We start from the raw sequence: 13,862 nt of genomic DNA on the forward strand, positions 1-13,862 counted from the left end.
ACAGAGCTAATTCAGGAAGTCAGAATTGACAGACATGCAATTGAGACTTGAGGTAGCTGTACTGAGTGACTGTCACTAAAAGCCACAAAAGAGCCCAGATGAGGAGCAGACAAACATTTCATCAAGATGTTCTCCTCTTCTCCGACCACTGCCTTTGTTTGGTGGACTTTCTGCTGAGCTAGGTCATTGATAGCTATGACCTCCACACACAATGTCTTCTCATGTGCCTCGAAAGGCCCTCTGGTCGCTTCATTATTTTTTACTGCCATCTTGAAATCTTCCCTGATTTAATAAGTGAGCCGGTTCAATTCCTTTTGTGCTAAGATACTAATGATCAGGGATTTGCTTCAATCTGCCTGGTTAATATTCATTTTATCTTTGTTGAATTAGAAACCAGTAAATAAAAGCTCATTTTTGTTCCTTGACCACAAGGTGAGTGGCCTGTCATTAGGGAGAAGCACACCATGGTAGGATGAACTGTTTCGTTCACTGAGGTTTGACTTAGCTCTAACCTACTCTGAAGGTGTTCAGGAATTTGGTTCTTTATAGAATTTAGACCATGAAAATCTCATGTTTGTGATATGTACATGTATATGGCATAGTTAGATGTACATGTGTTTGTGTGCCCTCATGCTTTCTTGCATGTGCACATATGCATGTAGAAGCTTGAGAAGGACATTGGGTGTCCTCTTCATTGCTCTCTGCGTACTCCCTCGAGACAGGGTTTCCTGCTGAACTTAGAACTAACCACTTTGGCTAGGCTTGTGCCCAGCCAGACAGTCTTCATGATCCAGGTGTCTCCACACCCTGACACCCTGACACCCTCACACACACACACCAGCAATGTGGCTACAGGCCCAGTGACTGACCATGCCTGACATTTTAAATGGATACTGGGGACCTGAACTCAGGTTCTCATGATTGCCCAGCAAGTGTTCTTACCCACTGAACCATCTCCCCAGACCAGAAAATATTCTAACAGTAAAATAAATAAATAAATAAATAAATAAATAAATAAATAAGAACTCTGAAATTCCTTGAGGTACTAGCAAGAAATCAAGAGTAGGTCACCTAAATATTCAGGAAAAACAGATCATGGATAAAAAGTCCCAAAGTAGATACATAATGAAATATAAGCTAGGACTTGGTGGATAAGTAGGGCTAGGCATAACTATTTTAGGCTTTGCAGCCTACAGGGCTGTCACAACTGCCAGGTCTGTTGTCACATGAAAGCAGCCTAAAGCAACACAGAAATGGATGGTCTGTGTCTCAACAAAACTTGCTTACAAACATGGCAGACGTGTGAGAAAGTTTATCGAATCCTGCTATTGTCATCTATTCAATGATTGTAGAGTGACATCAAATGTTTAATGTAAAAGAGTAGGATAAAACTATCCTGAATAATTTCTGTGTGTGTGTGTGTGTGTGTGTGTGTGTGTGTGTGTGTGTGTGTGTGTGTATGCAAAACTATGGGAAGAAAACATCCACAAACAAGTAGTGGATGGGCCGAGAAGGGTTATTTTATTTTCTCTGCTCTGAAAAAGATTTTCTCAGCTTTGATACTTTTTCATACATTAATGTTAAGTATGTATAAAATAGATTTGGATGCAGCCTTCAAAACAGGCTTCATCTAGCAGCCAAAAGAAGAGAAAGGAGCATGGATTACACTCAGGCAGCCTCCCTTTGCACAATAGCTTTGCTTCCCACATCTTTCGTCCCTTTTCTTTGAGTGTCCTGTCACTGGGCTAACACTAGAGAGGAGCAGGGCAGTTTTGTTGACCAGAGCTCAGCCTTTTGCAGGGAGACTCAGCTCCTATGGAAGCACCAGAGAATCAGCAGAGAGTAGAGCAAGAAAGAGCAGTGACATTCCTTAGGCAGAAAAAAGAATAGACTTGACTCTAGATTACCACGGATTCTCCCAGTGAATAATTGAATATAAACTACTATGAATTTGTACAGAGGACCACCTGCCTAAAAGACCCTTTTCTATTTTTTTCTTTATTGAACTATGGGGTGGTCTCCATTGGCAGATTTTACCATGTACAGAATTAGTCAAAGCCATTATTATATTGAGATTTGTAGAGCAGGAGTTTTATAAAGGATTTATCCCCATAAGAAATCAACTTGGTTTTGTATATGTGTTCGTTTCAACATACAGTATCTTGTCTCACTACATCTCAAAGAATAAGGGATTATAACAAAACAATTAGACATTCTTCTATTAAAAAGTCCAACAATGAGCTGTGAAGCCACCAGTTTTATTCCCTAACTGAAACTGGGTTGATGTAAATGGAAGAGTTCTGAATGCAACAAACTTGAAAACAACCCCACTCGGGGGCGGGGGGAGCACTATGGTCATCTCTCTCTCTTTCAAGAATCTGATATTTAAAATTAGATTTTTTTCTGTTTAATACACCAGCCTGTTAGTTGTTACAAAGGAATAACTTCCCAAACTATGCCTCTTTTTACTTGTTTTTGAGCATTAAAGCTATACAATAATGTTCCATGTCTGTCTGTCTGCCTATCTATCTATCTATCTATCTATCTATCTATCTATCATGTATGTGTGTGTATGTTTAATTTTAATATTCATGCATCTGATTTTTTTCCTTAAAGACAAATGGTGGTCATTCTCTTCATCCACACATGATCGGTGTGCCCAGTGAATGTTAGGCTTTTCCTTCTTGTGCACATCTTGGTGGCTCTCCAAGACCAGTATACATCTTAAGTCTTTCTGAAGATATTATTAATGGGGGCAAACAAAATAATTATCTAGGGCCAAAACCAACTCAGTGTTTAGTAAGTAGAGACTGTTTTTTATGAGCTGCTTTTTTTCCCTGATAGAATCCTACTGCCAGCCTTGTTTTCCTAGTTCCTAATTAGTCAGCTTCATTATACTTGGGCCTGATCAACAGATGAATTTTGATAAAGTGTCCTGGAATCTTGTGCTTTGTGAGACTAAATGGACTCAGAACCAATACAAGGCATTATTTTGCCGAGACCAATTTTAACACTTGAAATTAAGAGTTTCTGCTCCTGAGCTGTGTTCCAAAATACTGAATGAGATTGACCAACAGGCTTGCTAGAATGTTGGATTGAAGAGAACTGTTAATCTGTGTGAAAGAGTAGAGTGATTAGTGATGTTTGCCTTGTGTGAAGGAGGGCGTGGGACGAGATATTTGGGACACGTGCAATACATTTACTAAACTTATTATAGGATCCCAAGCTTTTAAATCATTTATCTTTATATAACTGTATATATGTGTGAATATATGCACATATAAATTTGTCTCCATGTAAAGTATTCACTTCAATGCAAAGTCTGAATGAAGTGTGGACTGTGACATGATGTGGTTTTGTACTGCACTAATCACTCTTCTTAGGTACATCAGAGATTCTTTGGAATCTGTTTTGCTTAAAACTTATCTTAGAAAGAATTAGCTCTGCTGAGGTTTAAACATCCAGTCCTTGAGTTATTGAAAATCTCTCCTGCAGCTCAGGCTGGTCAGGATCCTCAGAGATCAGTACAACTGGGCAAGGTACACTTCTCTCAATTCTCCGTCTTCATCTCTTGCTCAGGTCTGACTCTGGGATACTATCCCTCCCTCTGCCTCACCCATATCATCTCTGGTACCCTGGGAGTGAGGAAAGGAATAATCTCCAGTTGCTGATAATGGTGTGTGTTGGGGGGGCATCTTTAATAGCATCTCAGCATAGCCCAAATTCTGCTGTCAGTGGTATCTACAAATGAGTAATCTAAATGTGGTTTTAAGGGATAGTGGCCACCTTTACCCCACTATTTTGAAAGAGAGATTGTGCCTATCATTTTCTCCACTGGCAGTTCTGTGCCTCTATCCCCTTTTCCTGGTAAAACAACCTTCAGTTGGTAGTCACCTGAAAGGGTCAACCCCATGGCTTCTGACTCCTACACTGGACCATAAAATAGGTCCTTTAGTCACCCTCAAAGGTAGAATGGGTAAGAATTTCTCCCATCTTCTTCCCAAATACACTATGTCTTTATGGACTGGCTTTCTGTTCACAGAAATCTCCAGGTTCCACGTTGTCCCATGCTCTAAACTCTGGAGGACTTATTAAGTTATGTCCCCTACTACAACCATACTCATTGCACTAAGAGCCTTCATCTGGTTTCCAGATCACAAGAAAGTCAACTGGCAAGGGAAAGTACATGCCCCACTTTGCTAAAATCTTCAGTCTGTGAGTAATTGTTCCTTCTTTACTGACATATTCATCTGTTGGGGCTGGAGAATTGGTTCCAGGGTTCTCCCACTTCCACATCTCAGCATTCAAACATCAAACTCTAGGGTGCTAACATCCCTTATGAAAACATGACTTTATGTATTTGCATACAATCTATGTATAGTCTTCCATTACTTAATTACAATATAAATGCTTTTTAAAGAGGTGTGATGTGTATATATCAACACAGATGCATTCAGATACATTTTCACAAACATTTTAACCCATGATCTATTTACTCTATATATATGGAGGGCCTATCTGACTGCATATGGTTTATATGCAACTGTTGCTTCTGCATCTGGGGCTGAACCCAATCCCTGCAGGTGCAGGTAGTCAGGAAAGTCAGGTGGATCCCAGCATAGCCCCAATTCCCAATAAAAGGGAAGAAAGCAGGAACCCAAGCCAGGTTCTCTCCACCTGCTAACTTCTAATTTCAAATACAGGGACCATAAAGAGAAAGGAATTTTGGGAAATAGTTCCTGCTAATTGACATTGTACACTTATACCACAGTTGGACACATCTTTTACTGTGGTGATTCCCTCCTTCTCTGTCCACTGCAGTCTTCTCACATAGATTGTCAGTGGGAATTGGAAAGTGGATAATGACCACAGAGATAACTTCTTAGTAGCCATGAGTGGGATCTAGTGTAGTTTCAGAGAATCACTTTTAAGTGCTGGACAGATTCCTTCAATTTTTCTGTTTCAACCTTTGAGTTCCAAGCTACCAATTCCAAAATCTATTTAATGGCACAAATTATGTAAAAACTACATCTCAGATGAATCTTGAGGAAGGAAATGGATACATTTTGTCATTCTAATGCAGCTAACTAAGCATTCCCATAATCACTTGGAAAATATTCACACACATAATGTTAACTTGAAAATGTACATGAGAATTTTACTGGCATAGATCTATTCCATGAATTGAAAAACCTAGGCCATTGCCTTTATTTTCTAAATGTTTTATTTGTGTGTGTGTGTGTGTTCTCATGTGGGAACAAGTATGTGTGTACATATGTGTGAAGACCTCAGGTCAAAGTCAGATGATGTCTTTCCTTAATCACAGTCCACCTTAAGTTTTTTTCTGAGACAAGGTCTCTCATCACTTCAGCTAGGCTGTCAGTGGGTTCAGGAATTGACTCGCCTTCATCTCTCCCTGTCTCTCAACTTGCCAAGGCTGCGCTTACAGGTACATGGATTCTGGGGATCTGAATTGAGATCATCATTCTTGCTCAGTGGGCACTTTATCCAAGGAACCCTTTCCCCAGCTCTTAGGCTAGCATCTTTTAAATTGTGAAAAGAATGTACCAAATGACAACTGTAAAATGTTTTTTTTTTAATCTGTATAATCCATCTTTTTTCTTAGAAATATTATGTTAAAATACGTGTCATTTTTTTTTTTTTGCTTGCTTTTATTATAGTATTAAAGAAGGCAGGGTTCTTTCCATGGGATTTTGTTACTAGGAAAAAACATGGCAATGTAATACATTCTTAATAATTTGTATATAGGAGTGCCAGTTTCAGGGCTGAGATTGGAGAGAAACACTCTTAAGATACAAATGTAGATTTATTGTAGTGTGAAAAAGTTCACAAGGTTAAATGAACTGGCTGTAAAATGTTTTCACTCACCCCTGCATGATTTCCCAACCATGATTTTCTTAGTTATTATGCTCTATTCATCCCTATTCACCCACTATCCAAAATTTTTGAGGTGATTAATTTTCTAGATTTAACCCAATTCATAGTTTAACCTATTCATAGTTCATGACAAATAAACTATAAAATAAGTGGTTTCTTTTAGTGGCTTTAAAACTAAAGCAATGTAAATATTTTCCCTAAGCAATAAATATTTTCAATAATTAGAAAATATGTTTAAATCCATGAGCTGATTGAAATAAAACGGAACAAACCTACACACACATGCGCGCGCGCGCACACACACACATACACACACACACACAGGATAGGAATACAGGGGGTGGGGCATGATGGAAATAAATACCCAACTGTGAACAGCAGTTCTTTCTGAAGAAAAGAATGGGCATGAGGAAGGCAGAAAGAGGGGCTCAATACCAGAGGGGATTAAAACAAATTTTGCAGATTTTTTTTAAAAAGGACATTCATAAACTTTCTTTATTAATGTATCATTTTATCATTTAACACAACTTCCCCATACTTAATGAGAACACATAACAATTTACCATCAAATTACAGAACTTCATTATATACACTGGGAACCAATCTTCTTGCTATCAACTCCTTTGCAAATATAGTTATTTGGGCATGGCATGCCTATTTGTTTTCTTATGATAATATTTTTTATTTAAATTTGAAACAAGCTTGTTTTACATGTCAATTCAAGTTCCCTCACCCTTCCCTCCTCCCCTACCCCCTCCCAATCTACATCCAATCCCTTTTCTGCTCCCCAGGGAGGGTGAGGCCTTCTTCCATGGGGAATCTTCAAAGTCTGTCATATCATTTGGAGCAGGGCCTAGGCAGTCCCCCATGTGTCTAGGCTGAGAGAGTATCCTTCTGTGTGAAATGGGCTCCCAAATTCCATTCGTATACTAGGGATAAATACTGATCCACTACCAGAAGCCCCATAGACTGCAGAGCCCTCCTAACTAACACCCATGTTCAGGGGGTCTGGGTTGGTCCTATGCTGATGTCCTGGCTATCAGCCTGGGGTGCATGAGCTCCCCATTGTTCAGGTCAGCTGTTTCTGTGGCTTTCTCCAGCCTGGTCTTGACCCCCTGATTTTGCAGATTTTTAAAAATAAATGTTTGAACATTTATGGTAACAAACATGATTTGAATCAAAAGATGACATACCATCTTATTATAAAAGACAAGGATGATGTATGAAGATAAAACCAGTGGAAACATTCACAGCACTGTATGCATTTTAGCTTTAATGAACTTTCCTATTTGGGGCATGAAAAGATGCTTATTATATATAAATATGAAAAATAAGGATATTTAGAAGTATACTTTGGATGGTCACAGTTTAATAAAACATGGCCTCTGTTATCTATATATATGTTTAGCTAGAATGTATACCTGTGTTTTATATATGAATGTAGAGGAATTTGCACAAGGTCACTCATACCTTAAAAAGCACATCTGGATGCACACCTTTAATCTCAGCACTCTGAGAGATGGAGGCAAATGGATCTATGAGAGTTTTGGGGTAGCCAAGGCTATGTGACAAGACCTTGTTTTGTAAAAAACGTTGTGACCATCACTAGGTAGAAGTTCAGAAGGACGTTCTTCCCTCCCTACGATTCTGCCTTGGTTTTTGCTTCATTGTCTTCCTCCTCTTCCCTCATTTTATTCTCTTGCCCCTATACTCATTTATCTATATTTCATTACTTTAAAAATTATATGTTTACAGTTTAAAAGTTATGAATACTGGGGGTATGGTGGCACAGTATCTTAATCCTACCACTCAGGAGGCAGAAGCAGGTGGGTCTTTGTGAATTTGAAGTCAGCCTGGTACACAGAAAGAGGTCTAAGCCAGTTAGAGTTATATGGTGAAACCTTGTCTCAAAAAAGGTTACAAGCATAGCAAGTAAATAACAGGTAACCATAACACTAATCATAACAGGGTTTTGAAAACCCACTAAATGCCAGATCTTTACATTGGTAATGTCAGTCATTTCTTCTACTCCTTGGTTGAGGCAGGGATTCATGTTGGGTCCAGCTGACCAGTTCTAACATGCTGAAAGGAGGAGTAAGGATTGAGAAAAGAAAGAGACAAGAGACCGGCGATAGAGTTGGGAGGGCACTCAGGGAATACTGCAGATGCCCCAAACTTATTACTCATTGCCCTTATATACCCCAAACAAAAGGGGAGGGCAAAAGACTTCCTTACCATGATACAAGGAACAAACAAATGTAATTATCTTCCCAACATCAAAACATCTGGTCACCATGTCCTGGTCAAACATCTTGTAATTTGGTCTTGAGTATCAAGACATCAAGTCGTCCACCTTAGGCTAGTCAAACAAACCTGGTCCTCAGCTATTTTCTTGGCTTGAATGGTAAACATTCACTTGAATAGCCATCTATTTGCTAATAAGAATGATCACATTACAGACCCTCTGAGGACTAAAATGCATGTGTTGAAATTTGTTGTATATGCCAGACATTATTCTAGACAGGTTTGCCATCATTAATTTATTTGATCCTAGAAGATCTGTAAAAGAGGTTTGGTCATAGGTAGGGTAGAGATCTTGAGTCAACAGTGGCAATGGCATGAAGAGAATTTCAAATTAGGTTTAAATGGAAATTAATCCTTCTATTGCTAACACAAGAGAAATGACACAGCATGCCCATTGCCATTTATACACTAAGCAGGGTGAAAAATTTGTCCACTCAATTTAGAAGGCTACAACACACTGAGTCTCACTGATGAATTCCTATATTTAAAATTGAGCCAAGTGGGGACATGGGAGCAAAATTCATGATCCAAAAGTTTGACATGATCCCTCTAATCTGATACCAAAGTGGTGCAATGGAATGCAGTTAGTAAGATTAATACGCAAAGGATGGGTTTCCCATGGTTGCTCTTAAGAAATATTTCATATAAACTATTCTGTTTCCATGGAAACAAAAAGGGAACTCTCATTGAAGTAAGCAGAAGGTAACAGAGAAAGGAGAAGAAACTTGTCAGCCTCGGTTATTGCCCATAATTACCTGGGTAGCAATTGCTACCTTTGGAGATTGTATGATTTTTGTAGGCGCTCATCTGCGTGTCACATTTCATTGGAAAGCCAAAAGGCTTAATACATTCCATTTTCTTCAGGCTCTTTGTCCCCCACAAATCCTGAACTATGTCAAGCACCTTTCTCCCATCTTGCAAGATAGACAACATCTATCTGAGAGAAATTGCACAATTTGTTTAGCCTTAGGGCACATACTTTTTTGTTTGTTTGTTTTCTCAGTTCTTGTTAGTAATTTTCTTCAGGTTCAGAGAAAAGTGAGCCAGCTGTCCAGGGAAGCAACTGTGTCTCCAAAACAAACTGCAAAGAAAAATAGTTGTTCCTCTTGCTTCCTCCCCCCACTAGATGCAGGCAGATGGTTCACCTCAAAGGAGTTCCTGTCTTTCTGCTGAGGGATCTAGTTTACAGTGAGGTAATGTGCTGTAGGCATCCCAGAGCCATGGAACTTCTATACTGGAGTATGGTTCTCAAGAAACACAGATTAAGTAAAACCAAAACAGAGTCCTTAACCAGTGGCACTTCCATAGAAACACTCTTGGCTTCCCAGTTGTCTTTATAAATCAACTTAGAACTTCTTGGCCTAGGCTTCAGTCAGGCAGAGGGGAATCACAGACCTTCAAAGAGGTGTGAGTTGCTCTCATCTATCATCCTAAGGTGCTTGCTTCAAAGCCTTGTTGGAAGATTACTTAAAGGAAAACAACCTAAACGAAATGTGACTACATTGTCTGGATTCAGTTGAAACTCTGGAGAATGGGTGACAGAAAGAGATTTCCAAGCACAGATGTGGCAACACATTTGTGAGAAACGTGAAAAAGAGCTTACAAAAAAATAAACAATAGCTGTTCATATCCTGAAACACACACACAAACAATGGGAGTGCAATAGAAATGCAAACTATACTGAGCCCATGTTTGGCACGGAGTTGGTTTTTCCTGATGTTGAGACTTTCTGCAAGTAGGGTAATACTAAGCATCTAAGAAGGTTGTTAAGACTGACAGCTTTGCTACACTTAATGGTCCTCACCCAACCCTGTAAATATCTCAGCTATCTATGGCATTGGTGCTGTGATTGTAGGATTAGAACCCAAGGATTCACTGATAAGGAAAGATTTTGGGTCTACACATGGAGAAAGAATGTGAGACTACATATGTATGATGTGTGTTTACAGCTTTCTACAAGAATAGATCACTAATGTTAGCCCTAAGAATGGGGGAGTGAGGAGGTTTTAAGACCAAGGAAGAGGTCTAGTCACACACCATGAAGCATTGATGCCTGGAGAGATTTTGGACTGTGCTTTCCAAGTTATGGACATCTGCTGACTTGCTGAGCAACACCTAAGGGGGAAGAAAACCCTGTAACTCAGCCATCTGGCCACCTTCCTATGCAAGCATCTGTTCTTGTGTGCCCTCTTCCTAGACCCCAAGGCCAGTGACATTCGTGCTTGGTGCTGTTTGATCTCAATGTGCTGTGAGAAATAGATTCTACTCTGAAACTCAGGATATTTGCCACATTTCCATAATCTCAATAAATAGTACCCAAAGTTCACTCTGGTATTTTCTATTCCATTTTATTTCTTTAATGCTTGTCTTGACCCACTAAATTAATTCTATGTCTGACTAATGAATTGCATCCTGCTGTTTGAAAGTACTACACTAAAATGTATTAACCTTGAGGGCAAGAATTTTAATCACTCTCTCTGTTCCTAACACTTGGTCACTTGATAAGTATTTGATGAATAAATGAGTAGTAAATGAATAAATTGAAGCTAATATTCTATGGTCAGCACCCAAAACAAGAATATTAGCCAAGGAGGGCACAATTATTTAATTTACAAATTAAACCAGAAATATATAATGACAGAACAAAAGACAATTGTAACCCTCCTGTTTTAGACAACTGGGTGAACATTATTTTATCACTAATAGCAATAATAACAATAATAACTATGACACACAGACAAACATTATAGAACAACCAGGAATAATAGGTCCATGCAGTGACAGCAATCTGATTCTTAAAGACAGTACCAAACCCATACTAGGAGAAACCTTTATAAAAACTGGATAGCTACATATAGGAGACTGAAACTAGATCTCTACCTCTTACCTTATACAAAACTTAGCTGAAAAAAAAAATGGGTTTAAAAAAGAAGTTTATTTCAAGATCCATAACTTTGAAACCACTGAAGGAAATAATCCAGGCTAGTTTCCTTGTCTTTAATGAAAGACACTGTACCATATCACTGTGACTGTCAATGAACAGAATATAAAAAGATCATCCTAACTGGCCATAAGAATGTGTCTTTGAAGTCTATCTGGTTTTTTTTTCACTGTGTGACATCAGCCAGGTTGTATACTATTTCTTGGCCTCAGGAATAAAAGGTTAGGATCTCTGCTACCAGACCACTGTGCAATAAAAGTTACGTATGCAACCACTTACTTGGCCCTAGTGATAGCTTCAGTGAGTGGGCAGGTGGTGGGTGGGACGGGCTCCATTTGAAGACATTCAGGCTTGTACTTTGCCAAATGCTTAGCAGCTTGCAATTAATCAAGACAGCGATCCTAAAATGTTCCTCACAGTCTGAGCATATAATAAGCATTCAATAAATTGGAGCAATTATTAGCTATTTTTTGTCATATTTTAAAATCTATGGCATGAGTCACATAGTGTCTTTAATACAAATAAATCAATCCAGAATAGTTCCTTTGGATGTGTTGTGGGTTTTGTTTGTTTTTATTGTTGTTTGTTTGTTTGGTCATGTTGACACAAGCTGAAGTCATTTAGCAGAAGGGAACCTCGATTGAGAAAATGCTGTCAGTCTGGCCTATGGCTGAGTCTGTGATAGCATTTCCTTGGTTAATGTGGGAAGGCACATCTCACTGTGGATGATGCCAACCTTGAGCTGTTATAAGAAAGTAGGCCAACCAAGCCAGTAAACAGCACTCCTCAAGGACCTCTGTTTCAGTCCCTCCCCCTGAGTTCCAACCATGAGTTTCTGCCCCATCTTTCCCCATGATGAAATGTGACCTGGAGGTTGTAAGATGAAATAAGAGAAACTTAACTAAGACAGTACAGATCAGTTAATTGTCCCATTAAATATAAACAGATTTGGGTTAATCCAGCTATTTAATAAACAGAGAAGCATGTGGAAAGTTGTCTACAAATGAGAGAATGTAAATAATCTCGTGCTTGGGAAGCCAGAAACATCCTGGAGATGCTGGGAATCTGCAGGGGAGACTTCAGGTAATCTTACAACACTATTCCTAAGGTATGTGGCAAGGCAGTTGCTTAAAGAAGCTGAGAGAGGTAGGTTTTTGCCAGCTGGTGTTCACCTCTCTGCCTGTTTCTCTGAGCAGAGCAACAGAAGGTTTTGGAGTCAGAGGTTCCTGCATGCACACGAAACTCATTTTCCTACTTGTAGCATATGCAATAAATTTAACTAGATTGAGTGGGCTTGTTGTTGTTTTGTTTTTACATACCAACCAGTTTCCCCTCTGCCCTCTTGTTCCCTCCCCCTACTTCCCTTCACTGCACCCCTCCCCATTCCCACTGCTCCTCTGTCTCCATTTGGAAGGGGTGAAGCTTCCCATGAAGTCAACAAAGCATGGCATATCAAGTTGAGGCAGGACCAAGCTCCTACCCCTTGTAGCAATGCTGGGTCAGGCATCCCACCATAGGGAATAGGTTCCAAAGAGACAGCTCATGCTTCAGGGACAGGTCCTGGTCCCACTGCTAGGGGCTCCACAGAAGACCAAGCAACACAACTGTCACTCAGACTCAGTTGGTCCCATGTCAGCTGTCGAGCTGTCTGTTCAGAGTCTGTGAGTGCCCACAAGCTCAGGTCTCCTCTTTCATGTTGGGGCAGTCATGGGTTAACTTTGAAGGGTGACCCAGCTCCAAGCAGAATGGTGGGCTCAATGTCTTCACATTTCTTCTGTTCCATTTCCTGTGGCTGTTTTTTAATTATTGTCTTATTGGTCTTGCTCAAGTGTCTCTTCAGTTTCCATCTGTCCTAAAATGGCGGCAAGACCCTGCCCAAAGTCTCACTTGCCCTGATTCTGCCTCACCCTCCACTCCTTCCCTGATTAACGTTCATGGGTTCAAATGGTTCCTACTTTTCCCTCTGCTTTCTGACTTTGAAACTTGCTTGTCTGCTCCTCCTGCACCCTCAGAGTCCATCAGCCTTTCTAGAAAACTCCCTGGAGGGCAATAAAAATCTTGTGAGTCTCGAGCCCACCTGCGGCATCTCTTGTGTCCACATCCTCCTGTCCATCCTCCTCCTTTGATTCCGGGCTTTGTAAATCTTTTACCACATGTTGTCAAAGCCTGGCAGATCCCCCAAATCCTTCCCTGATAGCACTCATTCTCTTTAAACAACCTGGCAGCACTTCTAAGTGAGAAAAAGCCCTAAAATAAAATACACCGTGTTTAGTCTCTAAGGTCATTTCCTGGCTTTGTCCTGCAGTTTCTGTTTCCTCTAACTAATCACCGAGCGACAGTCCTGGATTTATGGTTGAAGCTACTTGAAAGTTCGAATGAGCCTCTCAGGCCAGACTGTGCAACCCCTCCATCACTCTTGCTCCCACGTCCCAGCAATTTATCACTTGCTGTGATTTAGTGTGGGGCCTGAGGAGCAACTGTAGCAAGAGCCAGATCTTTGCCACCAAAGCTATTTAGGAGACAAAGGAGCCAAGCATTATGGCCTCAGACTGAGCACAGTGGTCATGGTAAAACCCATGGGTCAAGGCCTGGCTGGGGCAGAGCAACCATCCATGTCCCAGGCAATCACTGGCAATGGACCAGTATGTCCATCTTGACCTGATTGTCATTCATCTGCAATCTTAAGTAGCTGCCGATTAAAAATGATACCTAACTTTAG

This window comes from Phodopus roborovskii, unplaced genomic scaffold (genome assembly GCF_943737965.1).
Source record: "Phodopus roborovskii unplaced genomic scaffold, PHOROB, whole genome shotgun sequence".
Taxonomy (NCBI): Eukaryota; Metazoa; Chordata; class Mammalia; order Rodentia; family Cricetidae; genus Phodopus; species Phodopus roborovskii.